Source organism: Orycteropus afer, unplaced genomic scaffold (genome assembly GCF_000298275.1).
Source record: "Orycteropus afer afer isolate SDZICR_OR568_19922 unplaced genomic scaffold, OryAfe1.0 scaffold00311, whole genome shotgun sequence".
Lineage (NCBI taxonomy): Eukaryota > Metazoa > Chordata > Mammalia > Tubulidentata > Orycteropodidae > Orycteropus > Orycteropus afer.
The window spans coordinates 1,733,426-1,734,129 of record NW_006921898.1 but is presented as its reverse complement, the minus strand read 5'-3'; positions in this window follow the sequence as shown (position 1 = coordinate 1,734,129).

Below are 704 nucleotides of genomic sequence, written 5' to 3'. Positions count from 1 at the left end.
TGCCGTCGAGTCGGCCCCGACTCATAGCGACCCCTCCTTGGGTTTCTGAGGCAGTATCACTACGGAAGTAGGATTGCCCAACCTTCCTTCTGAGCAGCAGACTCTAGCTGAGCACAAAACATGCCCACCACCTGGGATGGCCCACCTTAGGCAGCAGTTTAGGGCAGGCCAGGAATTTTCTCTCTTATAAGTATCTACATAATATCCTCAATTTTGCCTACTGGACTGCAAAGGCTAAACTATTCATGATCTCATCCTTTACTGAAGAAATTTGCTGACCCTGCACTAAAGCAAACAGTTTTTTTTTTCCAGGAGGAATTTTCCTTTCCACTGTGAATCAAACCACTGAAAGTCTGTCGATTGTTAACATTTTCTCTCAGGAGCTTGGACACTGAAAGCACCAGGGCAGAAAAGATATTTAAAGAATTAATGCCTGAAGACTCACTAAATTTGGTAAAAGACATAAACCTGCTGACTCAAGAAGATAAGTGAATCCCAAACACAATAAAAACCAAAGAAATCCATGCTGAGACATCATCATTGAAGAGGATAATCGAAGACAAAGAAAAAAAAATCAAAAGCTGTTGTTGTTATATGCTGTCGAGTTGTCTCCGACTCATAGCGACCCCTCCTTGGGTTTCCGAGGCAGTATCACTATGGAAGTAGATTGCCCAACCTTCCTTCCGAGGAGTGGCTGGTGGGTT